The sequence below is a fragment of the Equus caballus genome, chromosome 14 (genome assembly GCF_041296265.1).
Source record: "Equus caballus isolate H_3958 breed thoroughbred chromosome 14, TB-T2T, whole genome shotgun sequence".
Classification (NCBI taxonomy): Eukaryota; Metazoa; Chordata; class Mammalia; order Perissodactyla; family Equidae; genus Equus; species Equus caballus.
In genome coordinates, this window is record NC_091697.1 from 19,173,236 (window position 1) to 19,188,509 (window position 15,274).

The following is a 15,274-nucleotide window of genomic DNA, read 5'->3' on the forward strand; positions in this document are numbered from 1 at the left end:
AGGAAGAACTAAAAATAAGAAAAAAGGCAGAAAATCTAGTTCAAAATGGACAAGTAACTTGAATAGAAAGATATCCAAATGGCCAATAAACTTTGTTAATTATCAGGGAAATGCAAATTTAAACCACAACGCAATACTACTACGTCCCCATCAGAAGGGGAAACATTACGACCGACAGTATCAAGTGTTGGTGAGGAGATGGAGTAGTTGATGGTTGGTAAATCTGTATTGTGCAACTGCTTTGAAAGACTGTTCAGCTGTAACTACTTAAATTGAACATTTACATCCCTATGAGCCAAGAGTTCCACTAAGAGGTACATAAGACTCTGATTTTAAACAGTATGAGTCTGTCACCAAGAGCATGCTCATCTTTGGATGCCTTCAGAAAATCAGCGTGTGAATCTGAAAGAGAACTGGACCAAAATTTGGAGACCCAGTTGGATGCGCCCCTAAATGGCTTTCAGCGTACAGCCAGCATCCCTTCACCAACAGTCCTCAAAAAGGGAACCTAATTTGTAGTCGAGGGTGGGGAGACACTTAAGGTAACTTTTTTGTGTCTGATGTAGATATAGTCAGGCTCCTGAATCCTCATTGAGACTCTTAAGATCCATAGTAAGTTTGGAGCAAATGAAATCTGTATCACTAACCAAGGCTGTCATCCCTAACTCCTATATATTCTTTGTCCATTATTAAAACTTTCCAACAAAGAAAACTCTAGATCTAGGATGCCTCTTTGGTAAATTATTTCAAAAAATTTTAAAAGAACACCAATCTTACACAAAGTTTTCCAGGGAATAGTTAAAAAAAGGAACATTTAACAACATGATTTGAAAAAGCAGCATACCTCTGACTAAACAAATGAACATTATAGACCAATCACCCTCCAAAGCATGCACTTAAAAATCTACAACAAAATATTAGCAACAAATCCAGCAGGGTATTGAAATGATCATATAGCATAACCAAGTGGAGTGTATTCCAGAAATACAAGGTGGTTTATCAGGTAAAAATCAAATCAATGTAATTCACCACATGAACATGAAAGGAAGGAGAAAAGACATATAATCATCTCTGTATATTCAGTAAAATCATCTAGTAAAATTCAACATTGATTCAGGAGAAATTTTCTAAAAAATCTCTTTTAGCAAACTAGGAAGACAAGAGGACCTCTTTAATTTGATTAGACATACCTATAAAAGATCATAGCAAATATCATACCTAATGTGAATTACTGAAAACTTTTCCCCTGAGATCGGGAATGAGACAAAGATGCCCACTAACGCTACAACATCATATTACACAGAAAAGCATCTTCGTGACCTTGTGACTGGCAAAGCTTTCTTAAACAGGACATCAAACATTCTCCCCATAAAGGAACGCACTGATAAAGCAAACTTCATTACAAAACTTTACCTTGAGGGCGCGGGCCCCAAGGCCAAGTGGTTAAGCTCACACACTCTGCTTCAGCAGCCCAGGGTTTCCCTGCTTTGGATCCTGGGCGCGGACATGGCAGCGCACGTCAGGCCATGCTGAGGTGGTGTCCCACACAGCACAACCAGAGGCACTCACAACCAGAATACACAACTATGTACTCCGGGGGCTTTGGTCGGGGGGAGAGGGAGGGGGTGGGAGAGGGGGAAGGAGGAGGAGGAGGACAAGAAGAAGAAAGGAAAATTGGCAACAGATGTTAGCTCAGGTGCCAATCTTTCAGAAAAAAAAATGAGAAGCTGACAGATATTTTTAAAAAAAACTTTACTAAAAGTTTATTAAAAGACACCATTTTAAGAGAATGAAAGGCAAGCAGTTGAGTAGGGGAAGATAATTGCAATTCTTAAATATCTACAAAGACTCGAATTCATGAAATATACAGGACTCCTGAAAATCACTAACAGACAACATAATAGAAAAATTGGGATGAAACATGAATACACAAAAAGGATATCAAAATGGAAAAAAAGAGTAGGATATCCAAATGGCCAATAAACATAGGAAAAGGTGCTCAACTTCATCAGGAAATTATAAAATAAAACCATAATGAGATACCAACTCACAGCCACCGGATTCATTAAAGTAAAAGGCAACACCACGTGTTTGCAATGATGAGGGAAAAGTGCGGAACATAGACTACTAATAGAATTGTAAATTGGTTCAATCACATTATAAAATTGATTGGCAGTATTAAATATTAAAGCTGAAATTTGTATATCCTACTACTCAGCAATTTCACTTCTAGTTCCAACAGGTATGGATACATATATTTTCCAAAACATACACAGAAAAGTGTTCATAAATCTAAACTTTTTATTTTCTAGGAGGATAGTAAACATCAACTAATATTGGGCTTTGAGAAATACTAATGCATGTGGTGCATTTCTATACTAATCACTAGAATAAGGATAATAGAATAAGTAACTTCTGCCTGGAAGAGAGAAAAAAGATAGAATGATTAAAGTTATCAATCCAAAAGGATTCAAGGATAGAGAAAGGGGAGGGGATAGAGAATAGACGGAACAAATAGGAAGCACAAAATAAGATGATCTATTTAAATATAAACATATAATTACTTAATTCAGTGTAAATGGACTAAATCATCCAGTTAAGCATCTTCTTAGAGTGGAAATAGGAAACATTATTTAGTTGTAGGCTTTTTATAAGCAAAACATCTAAAACCTAAGAAACACTGAAAGGTTGAAGTTGAAGAGAGATTTCACAGAAACACTGACAACAAATCAAATCTTAAAACCTTCCAACAAAGAAAACTCTAGCTCTAGAATGCCTCTTTGGTAAATTATTTTAAAAAATTTTAAAAGAAACAACACCAATCTTACACAAAGTTTTCCAGGGAATAGTTAGAAAATAGTACCTAAATGAGTAGATCAGGGATACAGACTTTGGAACCAGCTCCCTGTGCCGGGTTCCCCGAAGCTGGCAGGAAGTGGGCAGGAACATTAGGGATACGCCCTGTGGCTGCAGAGGCTGCTCTGGCTGAGCCACTCTGGCCCCCACTTTGGCGCCACTGAACGCTGAAGATTCCTGCCATTTTCTCTTGCATTTGCCACCAGCTCTCCTAGCAGCAGCTCTTCTCTACATAGCAGGGACTCGTGCCTGAATTGGAGCACAGTCTCTCCAGGTGACGGCTTTGGTGCTCATCAGTAGCAATTATTTATGATTATAAAAATAAAACCTTTAAACAACAATATCAAGAAAAAAATTTCCATAAAGGGAGCATTTCCTGTCCTCTGCGCTCTAGAATAGGCCCTCAGGATGCAGAGAAAAGAGACACAGCCCAGGATTTCAGTGTTAATGCAGCTGAAATTTCAACAATAAAGAAGGAAGTAAAATGGAGCTATTTCCTCACTGTGTTTATGGCAGGCCACTGGCTGATACGTCTTTCAGTTAATTTCATAAGCGTTTATATAGTCCATAAAATATCTTCTGTATTTGTTACAAATATTTACTCACTTGTCCTCATAGCAACTTAAAAGAAAGGGATTATTACTAATGTCATTTTCCAAAATAGAAAACTAAGGCACAGCATGTTTCCCTAATTGGAACAGGACCTCATGGTTGTAATTTTCAGAGCTAGGAATAGAACTTGGCATTTTGGCTCTAGAGTTTACGAGCTTAACCACTGTATTATGCCACCTCATTCTAATTTTAATGGGAATGTGCAGGTTGTTGATTTTTCGTCTCAGTCATTTTTATATTTTCCATTTATCTTCTGAGGGTCATGCTTTCCTTCACCTTTGTGACTGTAGGGAATCTGTATATAATAGTTATTTGCAAGTCTTTGTCTACTAACTCTTTCATAAATATCACTTATCGGTGGGTTTTTATTGATTGATTTCTTTCCTTGTTATGAATTGAGTTTCTCAGCTTTGTTGCGTGCCCTGTAATTTTGGACTGGGGCTAGATATTGAGAATTTTCTGTTGTTGGTTGGTAAATTTTTTTGTGTTTGTATTAGTTAGGGTTCTTCAGAGAAACAGAAAAATAGGATATATGTAGCTATATATAAGAGGAGATTTGTTATGGGAACTGGCTCATACAGTTATGAAGGCTGAGAAATCCTGACTTGCCATCTGCAAGCTGGAGACCCAGGAAAGCTGGTGGTAGAATTCAGTCCAAGGCTGAAGGCCCAAGAACCAGGAGTCCAGATATCCAAGGGCAGGAGAAGATGGATGTCCCAGCTCAGAGAGAGAATTCACCCTTCCTCCACCTTTTTGTTCTGTTTGGGCCCTCAGTGGATTAGATGATGCCCGCCCACATTGGTGAGGGCACATCTTTACTCTGTCCACCATACAAATGCTAACTTCTTCCAGAAGCACCTTCTCAGAAACACCCAGAAATAATGCTTTATCAGCTATCTTGGCATCCATTAGCCCAGTCAAATTGACATAAAATTAACCATCAAAGTATTCCTTTAATTATTTTTGGACTTTGTTTTGTAATGCAGTTAGTTAGAAAAGTTTGGTCTTTTTGAGGGTTCTTTTAGATACTATGACTCATCAGGTAGGAGGTTTTCCACTCTAGCTGCTGGGGACACAAATTCTTCCTGGCTCCAAGTGACCCCAAGATTGTTCAGCCTGCTTCTTTCTGGTGGCTCTTACCCAGTCTGGGTAGTTTGCTCACGTGCATACACTGATCAGTGCGTGAGCAAGGAGTCAAGCAAACACCCACAAGAACTTTCTTGTCTCTGTGCAGCTCTCTCCTCTTTGATACTTGAACCCTAGATTTCTAGCTGTCTTTCCCTCTTCAAATTCTCAACCCTATTTCCTTAACTCAGGGGTAACTCCACCCTCTGCCTGGACCCCCTTCTCACTGTGTCCTGGAAGCTCTCTGCAGGCTCTGAGCTGTGGCCGCTGTGGGGACCCCTCACTTGGTTCCTGCCTCCAGACACTGTCCTGTGCTCCTATTGTCCAGTATCTGAAAATGTTTGGTTCATGTATTTCATCTGGCTTTTTACTTGTTAGATGCTATAGGCAAGTCTGGTTCTTATTATTCTATCATAGGCATAAGGGTTGTAATCCAGATTACATACCCGGCTCCAGGTATATAATCTGAAAAAGAGAGAGAAGAAAGAATGAAGGAAAATAAAAATAGACTCATAGAAATGTGAGTCACCATTAAGCACACCAATATATGCATAATAGGAGTACCAGCAAGATAGGAGAGAAGAGAGGAGAAAAATATTTTGAGGAAATGATGACTGAAAATATCCCAAATTTACTGAAAAATAATGACCTACATATTCAGAAAACTCAACAAACTCCAAGTAGAATAAACACAAAGAGATCAATAATTAGACACATCACATTAAAAATGTTAAAAGCCAAAAACAAGGAGATAATCTTGAAAACGGCAAGAGAAAAACAACTGGTCACTTATAAAGGAAACCTAATAAGAGCAAGAGCTGACTTCTTATCAGAAACAATGGGAGCTAGAAAGCAGTGGGATGACATATTCAAAGAGCTCAAAGGAAAAAACCTGTCAACCAAGAATCATATATTCAGTAAAGCTATCTTTCAAACATGAAGATGAAACAAAGACATCACCAGATAAACAAAAACAAAGAGTTTGTTGCTAATACACCCACCTTGTGAGAAACATTAAAGGAAGTTCTTCAGGTGGTAATTTGAATCCACATGAAAAAACAAAGAGCACTGGAAAAGGTAATTATGTAATTATAAAAGATAGTATATATGCATATTTCTTATCCTTCTCTTAACTGATTTGAAAAGTAATTCTATAAAACAATATGCATATAATTTGTTGTTAGGCCTAACATTTAGAAATGTTCTATATTTGTCAATAACAGCACAAAGAAGGTGGGTGGAGGAAGCAAAGCTGTATTGGGCTAATAATTCCAGATGTTAAATGGAATCCACAGGGACCAATGAAGAGAACCAGAAATGATCAATAATGTGGTTTATCTAAAAAAGCTACAAATATTTACTTGTTCTCCTTTCTTTTCAAAGCTTCTTTAAAAGTTAAAACATTACATAAGATAATTATAGCAATGTACTGTTGGTTTTATAACATTTATAGATGTAATATGTATAACAATAACAGCACAAAAGGGGTAAAAGAGAATAGAGTTATATAGGAGCAGTGTTTCTATTTCTCACTGGGATTAAGTTAGAATAAATCTGAAGCTGATTTTGATAAGTTAGGATGTATAAGGTAAGTCCTAGAGGAAGCACTAAGGAAATAAGTTTAAAAATCATAGTGAAAAAATTATAGAAATTAAAATGCTATTTTAGAAAATATCTAATAAATGTAAGAGAAAGCAGTAAAAGATGAATAGAAGAACAAAAAATAGGTGAGACAGAGAAAACAAAAAGTAATGTGTAGTTGTAAATAAAACTATATCAATAAACATATTAAGTGTGAATGGATTACATAACACAGTCAAAAGGCAGAGGTTGTCAAATTACATAGAAAATGAGATCCAACTCTATGCTGTCTACAGGAGATATGTGTTAGAGTCAAAGATAGAAACAGATGGAAAGTAAAAGGATGAAAAAACATATTGCATGCAAAGAGCAATCAGAGTAAAGCTGGAGTGGCTATACAAATACCAAAAAAAGTAAACTTTGAAAAAAAAATGTTACTAGAGATGAAGGACATTTTATAGTGATAAAAGAGCCACTGCATCAAGAAGATAAAATAATTCAAGGTAGGTGAAGCAGCCTGCATTTCTCCCAGCAACGTGTGAGTGTTCTGGTTGTACTATATCCCTGTCTGCAGTTGATATTGTCAGTCTTAAATTTCAGGCATTCTGGTGTGGTGGTATCTCACTGTGGTTTTAATTTGCATTTCCCAAATAACTAATTTTGAATAGCTCTCCACGTACTTAATTGACATTTGTGTATCTTTTTTGATGAAGGGTTCAAATATTTCTTGGGGGGGGGGGGTTGTTTGTCTCCTTATTTAACTCTGAATGTTCTTTATATATTGTGCATTAAAGCCCTTAATCAGAGAAAAAAAGAAGACATAACTAAAAACATAAATGCACCTAATAACAGAGCGGCAAATATGTGAAACAAAAATGGACAGAAATGAAGGGAGAACTAGATAGTTAAACAATAATAGTTGGAGACTTTACTATCCTGCTTTCAATAATGGATAGAACTAGGCAGAATATCAACAGGAAATGGAAATTTGAAGAACACTATAAACCAAGCAGACCTAATAGACATCTATAAAACAATTCCTCCAACAGCAGCAGAACACTAAGCTCAAGGCCACATGGAAAATTCTCCAGGACAGACTACACGTTTGCAATTTAAAAAACACCTCAGTAAATTAGAAGGCTCGAAATAATACAATGCGTGTTCTTCCATACAATAGAATGAAACTATAAATCAGTATCTCAGAAATATGGAAAACTCACAAATATGTGGATATTAAACTACATGCTTCTAAAAAATCAATGGGTCAAAGAACAAATCAAAAGAGATACTGGAAAATACTCTTGAGATGAATGAAAATGAAGAAATAATAAACCAAATCTTATGGGATACAGCTAAAGCAGTCTTTAGAGAGAAATTTATAGCTGTAAATGCCTATACTAAAAAAGAAGAAAGACCTCAAATAATAACCTAACCTTCTACCTTAAGACACTGGAAAAAGATCAAACTAAAACTAGAGGAAGCAGAAGAAAGAAAATAATAAAGGTTAGCATAGAAATTAATGAAATGAAGACCAGAAAACGTTAGAGAAGATCAATTAAGTCAAAAGCTGTTATCTTAAAAGACCAACAAAATTGACAAATCTTTAGCTAGATTGACCGAGAAAAAGAGAGAAGACTCACATTACTAGAATCATAAGTGAAAAAGGGGATATTACTACCACTATATAGAAATAAAAAAGATTAGAGAGGGATTTTAAGAAAAACTGTATACTGGGGTTGCCCAGTGGCATAGTGGTTGGGTTTGTGTGCTCCACTTTGGCAGCCTGGGGTTTGCAGGTTTGGATCCTGGGTGTGGACCTATACACTGCTCATCAAGCCATGCTGAGGTGCTGTCCCACATAGAAGAATTAGAAGGATGTACAACTAGGATATACAACTATGTATTGGAGCTTTGGGGAGAAAAAAGAAGATTGGCAACAGATGTTAGGTCAGGGCCAGTCTTCCTCACACACACACAAAAAAAGTATACCAAACATTAGAGAACTTAAGATGAAACAGACAATTTCCTAGACAGTCCAAAAGTACCTAAATAGACTCAAGAAGAACTAGACAATCTGAATAGATCTATGACAAGAAGAGAGACTGAATTAGAAAATTTTTAAAAACTACACACACACAAAACCTCAGGCCCAGATGGTCTCACCACTGAATTCTACCAAACATTTAAAGAATTAATACCAATATTTGAAAGCTCTTCCAAAAAGTAGAAGAAACATTTCCCAACTCATTCTATGATGTCGGTGTTACCTTGATATCAAACCAGACAAAGACAACATAAGAAAAACACCAATATCTGTTATGATATTCTATGCTATCCTATACATATACTATTATGAATATGGGTGCAAAAATCCTCAATAAAATACTAGCTACAAAATTCAGCAACTTATAAAAAGAATTATACAGTATGAATAAAACTTATTTATCCCAGGAATGCAAGGTGCATTGAACATCCAAAAATTAACGAATGTAAAACACCATGGCAATAAAATAAAAAAATAAAAACTGCAAGATCATCTCAATAGATACAGAAAAAGCATGAGGCAAAATCCAACAATCTCATGATAAAAGCACTCAAAGATACAGAAATAGAAGGGAACTTCCTCAACTTGATAATCTACAAAAAACCTACAGCTAACATCATAGTTAGTGGTGAAAGACTGGATGCTTCCTCCCTAACATCAGGAACAGACAAGGATGTCCACTATCGCCACTTCTACTCAACATGTACTGGAGGTTCTGGCCGTAGAAGTTAGGCAAGAGAAAGACACAAAAGGCCTCCATGTTGGAAAGGAAGAAGTACACTATTTCTATTTGCAGATTACATGATCATGCATATAGAAAATTTTAAGGAATTCACTAAAAACTATTAGAACTAATAAGCAAGTTTAGCAAGGTTACAGGATATAAGATCAATATACAAAAATCAGTTGTATTTCTATACACTTGTAATAATCTGAAAATGAAATGAAAACAATTCCATTTACAATACCATCAAAAAGAATAAAATATTTAGGAATAACTTTAATAAAAGACATGTAAAACTTAGGCTTTGAATACTAAAAAACTGTTGAAAGCAATGAAAGATGATCTAATTAAATGGAAAAATATTCCATGTTCATGGTCTGAAAGACTTAATATTGTTAAGATGCCATTATTCTCCAAAAAGATCTACAGAGATAATCCAAACTCTATCAGAATCCCACCTGACTTCTTTGTAGAAATTGACAATCTGATTTTAAAATTTACACAGAATTCCACGAGACCCACAGCAGCCAAAACAATATTAACAAAAAGAATATTGAAGGAGGACTCATATTTTCTAATTAAAAAAATCACTACCAAGCAATGGTAATCAAGACAGTGTAGTACTAGCATGAGGATAGATACAGAGATCAATGGAATAAAGTTGAGAGCCCGGGAATAAACCCATGTGATTTTTGACAAGGGTGCTAAAGACCATTCAATGGGGAAAGAATATTCTTTTCAACATATGGTGCTTGGACAACTGGATTTCCATGCAAAGGCATGAAGTGTGACTCCTACTGCGATATTGTGATTTATAAGAAACATATATATTTGTTCATTCAGATGACTGAAACATACTTCTCAGATATATTTGGCCTTCATCCATAGTTCCTGACTCTCAGCTCCCAAATCCCTTGGAATTTCCTGAGCAATAAGACCCCATTCAAGGGTAGGGGCTGTTTGCCAGGAGAACCAGCCATGTGATCAGAGGACTGGAACTTTCAGTCCCATCCCCTGATTTCCAGGTAGGGAAGGAGGGCTTCGTTGAATCAGTTGCCAATGGCCAGTGACTTAGTCAACATGACTATGTAACGAAGCCTCCATAAAACGCCCCCCTTTTTTGGAGAGCTGCTATGTTGGGGAACCAGAACTCTTCCATATGCCACCATGCTGGGTCCAAAGCTCCACGAGGGCAGAGGCTCTTTTGTTCAGGACTTCACCTTATCTATCCATCTGGCTGTTGATTCATATCCTTTAATATCCTTTGTAGTAAATCGGTAATCTAGTGAGCAAACGAGTTTTCTTGAGTTTTGTGATTTTTGACAACTGTGCTAAAGACCATTCTAGAAAATTAATTGAACCCAAGGAGGAGGTTGTAGGAAGCTCTGACTTATAGCCAGTCAGTCAGAAGTACAAGTAACAACCTGGACTTGCAATTGGCATCCGAGTTGGAGGGGGTCATTGGAACCTCCAGTTTGTACCCGATTGGTCAGAAGCACAGGTAAAAACCCAGGCATGTGACTGGGATCTTAAGCGGAGGACAGTCTTGTGGGACTGAGCCCCCTCCCTATGGAATCTGATTGTATCTTCGAGTAGACAGTGTCAAAATTGAGTTGACTTCTTGGATACCTTTGGCAGCTGAGAACTGCTTGTTGCTGTGGGGAAGCCTCTACACACACATATACTGGAACTGGGTCCAGCAACCCTGTGCACCTACTAACACTATATAAAAATGAACTCAAAATGGATTAATGACCTAAATATGAGAGCTAAAACCACAAAACTCTCAGAAGAAAACGTAAGAGAATCTTCACGACTTTGCATTTGGCAATGGATTCTTAGATATAAAACTAACAGCATAAGAAAAGAAAACAGAAAAATTGGACTTTATCAAAATTAAAAATGGTTGTGCTTCAAAGTGTACTATCAAAAAAAAAGATAACTCACAATGGGAAAAAACAATTGCAAATTATATATCTGACAAGAGACCAGTATGTAGAACATAAAAGAATACACAACTCAACAAAAAAAGACAACCCAATTAATAAATGGGCAAATTATCTTAATTGGCATTTTTCCAAAGAAGATATACAAATCGCCAATAAGCACATGAAAAAATGCTCAACATCACTAGCCATCAGGGAAATACAAATCAAAACCACAGTGAAATTCCACTTCACATCCACTAGGATGGCCAGAATAAAACAGTCAGAAAATAGGTGTTAGTTAGGATGTGGAGAAATTGGAACCCTCATACACTGCTGGTAGGAATGTAAAATGGTGGAACAAATTTGGAAAATCATCTAGTAGGTCCTCAAATGGTAAAACAGAGTGACCGTACTATCAAGCAATTCCACTCCCAGGTATATAGCCAAGAGAAATGAAAACATACGTTCACACAAAAACTTATACACAAATGTTTATAGCAGCTGTAATCATAATAGCCAAAAGGTAGGAAAAACTCAAATGTCCATCAATTGATGAATCAATAAACAAAATGTACTATATCCATACAACGGAATGTTCAGATATAAAAAGAAATGATATTAAAAGGATACAAAAATGATATAAAAGATACCTACAACATGAAATAGACCTTGAAAACTTTCTTAAGAAGCCAGTCATGAAAGATGATGTATTATGCGATTCCACTCATTTGAAATGTCCAGAATAGGTAAATATATAGAGCCATAAATAGATGAGTGGTTGCTTAGGGTTGGGGGGTATAGAGGGAGATAGGACAGTGACAGCCAAAGAGTATGGGGTTTCTTTTTGAAGTGATGAAAATGTTCTAAAATTGCCTGTAGTGATGGTTGCACCTATCTCTGAATATACTAAGAACTATTGGCTTGTACTCTCTAAGTGGGTGAATCATATGGTATGCATACTCAATAGCTTTAAAAGTTCATGTACAGAATTCCATGCGAACATAAGTTTTCCATACTTTCTAACAGATGCCCAGAGTGCAATTGCTAGGTCATATGGTAGTTGTGTTGTTCGTGGTCTTAGGAGGAAATTGTTCAGTCTTTTACCAATAAGTATTAGGTTAGCTGGAGGGTTTTTCTAGATGTTCTTTATCAAGTTGAGGAAGTTCTCCTCTATTCCTATTCTTCTGAGAGTTTTTATTATATTTGGGTGTTTGATTTTGTGAAATGCCTTATCTGTATCAATTGATATGATCATGTGACTTTTCTTATTTAGCATGCTATTAGAAAGGATTACATTGATTGGTTTTCAAATATTAGACGTGTCTTAAATTCATGGAAAAAAACCCACTTGATCATGGTTTATAACCTTTTTAATATATTGTTGAATTCCATTTGCTATTATTTTGTTATGGACTTTTGTTACTTATTCATGACAGATGTTGGTCAGTTTTCTTTTCTTGTACTCTTTGGTTTTCATATCAAGGTAATACTATCTTATGAAATGAATTGAGAAGTGCTCCCTCTTCTTCTGGTTTTTGGAAGAGAGTATATAAAATTCATGTTAATTCTTCCTTGACCATTTAGTAGAATTATCCAGTGAAATAGTCTGGACCTTGAGATTTCTTTTGAGGGAGATTTTCAATTATGAATTAAATTTCCTTAATAGTTATAGAACTATTCAGATCGCATTTCAAGGAATTGGTCTATATCATCTAAGTTGTCCAATTCAAGTCTGGAGAAATGCTTGCTGTTTCGTATTTTATGAGCTGGTCAGTCAGCTGTGACTAGAAGAGATTCAGAAGAGGCTCAGGAAAAAAAATAAGGTTAATTATACTCACAGGTCCTAGAGACAGGAGGCATGGCCTGCTACGCAGGGCCACATAGGAAAGACACCAGGGTGGGCAGGAGCATTCAAGGTCTTTGACAGCCTAATTCTAGCTTTCATTTACAAAATTATTTTTTCTTTGATCCCATCAGGAGCCCTTTACATAAGCAAGGCTAGTTTCCCCACTGGTCCCTACAGATGCTGCATTTATTCTCCCTCTGAGCCTTTTACTCCTGTTACTCTTATCCTTGCTTTCCCCTTCCTTTCCAGGTATTATGATCCCATCCATCCTTCAGACTTGGATAATAAAGAATTATTTCTGCTCTGAGTTCTTAGAACATAATCTTGATCACTTCATCAAGCTCCTATTTATTAAGGAAGAAACCTGATCTTATGTACACATACACATATATTATGATACATCAGGACCAGGTAGGATTTATTTCAGGAATATAACATGGGTTAACATAAAAATCTAGTCAATGTAGTTCTCTATTAAATGTATGGAGAAAAACACTATGATCATTTCAATCAAAGAAGAAAGCTGACTATGACAAAATACTACTCCCATTTTTGATAAAAACTCACAGCACACTAGACATCTAAGGGAATGTCCTTATTCTGATAACAGATGTCCACAAACTATAGCTAACATCATATTAAATGGTGAAATACTGAATGTTATCATTTGTATTCGACATTGTACTGGCCTGTGCTAAACAGTGCTATAAGAAAAATTTTAAAAAGATATTACAATTACAAAAGAAAAATAAAATGGCCATTATTTTCAGATGACAATTGTGTATACAGAAAATTAAATAGAATCTACAAAAAAGCTATTAGAAAAAAGTGATTTTAGCAAGGTTACTGGATACAAGGTCAATATACAAAAATCAATTGTACTTCTATGTACTAGTAACAAGTAATTGGAAAATGAAGTTTACAAATTTACAACAGCACAGTGAGTGCACATCACGTCCTCTCATGCCTCACCACTGCACAAACTTTCTCCCTGTGAAAACCTTTCCATCAATTCCACACACCTGTTGAACTCCTACATTTCTTTCCAGTCTCTCTTCAGGCTTATCACCCTCTTAAAGCATTCTTTCTCCCCATTCCTGAGTAGTTATTAAACTTTAATTCAGAAGGAAATTCTTTTCTTAAAAAAACAAAAAGTAACACACACCTTAAACTGATAAAATTGATACAAGTGGCGCTTTCTTATTGAAACAAGAGTAGGGAGTGAACACAGACCCCCAAGTTCCTAAAAAATGGCCAAAGATTGAATGTCATTAATTTGATTAACATTTTTAAAGCAAAGATCCAAAAATTGCTACTGTAATCAGTTTCTTAAAAAATGAGATCTTTCTCCTGCTGTACAGAAAATAACATCCACAGGCATAAATTCCTTCCCCATCTGAATCAGACACACTTATTTGCATTCCCATCTTTTTGTAGGTTTTTCCCTCCAGCCTAAAGTTAAGGTTCATTCCTACACCTATGCTCATAATCCCTCATAACATCTCAGAAAGTTTGTTCCACTCAATGATCTCTTCTTTAATTCACCCTCAACGTGTGTACACATTATTGCCTCAATCATTAAAATATAAATGCTCCCTAAATAATTTTCTCCCCTCTAAATACAGCCATCCTTACTTCCCTTGCATTTACTCCTCTTGAAACAGTCTATAACAGCATACTAGTCCTCACTTTCCTATAATAATCTGACAGAAGTCTGACTTGTGTTCACCCTAATTCACTGACATTGCTCTTGCCCAGGTCTCCAATTACCAGGTCTCCTAGTTACCAATTCCACTTTATTCTTTCCCCGTTACTAACACTACTGCCTGTCTGAGGTTCACTTCTCCTTTGGGCTCAGTGACATCACTCTCCTGGCTTTTCTCCTGTCTGAAGTCCCATTCCTTTTCTTCTTAGTCCAGTTCTTTTTTTTCCACAATTGGTTATATATACATATTTTGCTGGGTTTGATCCTACCCCTTTCTCATTCTAATGAATCTCTCTGCTGGCCAACTTCAGGTACCATGGTTTTGACTACCAACTATTATTTTATTTACTCCTACTTCTAGTCTTCTGGCTCACATTTCCCTTTTAGACTTTAGGGCCAATTTTACATGCATAAAGTCAAAGTTGTTGACCCCCTGTATTGCCTACTTGATGCATGGCACTCCATCCATCCAGTTAACCAAGGTAGAAACCTGGGAGCCAATTATTCGATTGCAAAAACCACGCCGTATGTATTTTACACTAATATTTGTCACATATTCTTCATCCCACTGTCTGTTCTTGAGTTTAGAGCCTCATTCACTAACAGTTAAATGACTGTATGTCCATACTTCCAGGCTTCAGGCTCCTCAGCTGTCTGTAACCTCCTAAATTCATTCTCTACATTATTGCCAGGACAGTTTCCCTCACACCAAATCTGATTCCATAAATTTCAGAATAAAATTCAAATTCCTTAGAATGGGAAATAAGACCTGTGGTTATCTGGCCTCTGCCTTCTTCTCAAGTTTCAACATCTGTCATTCTCCTCATTAATTCTTAGAATTCCTATTATTCTT

The 15,274-nt window shown here is 36.4% G+C and overlaps 1 protein-coding gene; it reads right to left on the reverse strand.

Moving 5' to 3' along the window:
• Nucleotides 1-15,274, reverse strand: part of ZNF454 (zinc finger protein 454) — a 103,714-nt gene that overhangs the window by 56,391 nt on the left and 32,049 nt on the right.